The following is a 295-nucleotide window of genomic DNA, read 5'->3' as shown; positions in this document are numbered from 1 at the left end:
TTCTAAGACTCATTGAGACTCTCTTTTGTATACATCACATCCCATCTCACCCTATTCTGCATACACCTGACAGCGCTTTATAACCATTATAGACTTACTTAATATAGGCAGACTTACCCACACACTAACAAACACCTACTGTATATGTCAAAATAGTTTTCACGTTTGTCTGAGGACTTTTGATTTATCATAGCCAACTTATTTTTACCCACAACATCATATTTATGTCCACCATGAGGGGTTTTACAACAATGAAATCATTATGTAACTACAGTATAGGACTCAAATATAGTGG

This window comes from Oncorhynchus keta, chromosome 16 (assembly GCF_023373465.1).
Source record: "Oncorhynchus keta strain PuntledgeMale-10-30-2019 chromosome 16, Oket_V2, whole genome shotgun sequence".
Taxonomy (NCBI): Eukaryota; Metazoa; Chordata; class Actinopteri; order Salmoniformes; family Salmonidae; genus Oncorhynchus; species Oncorhynchus keta.
Note: the sequence above shows the minus strand (reverse complement) of the source record.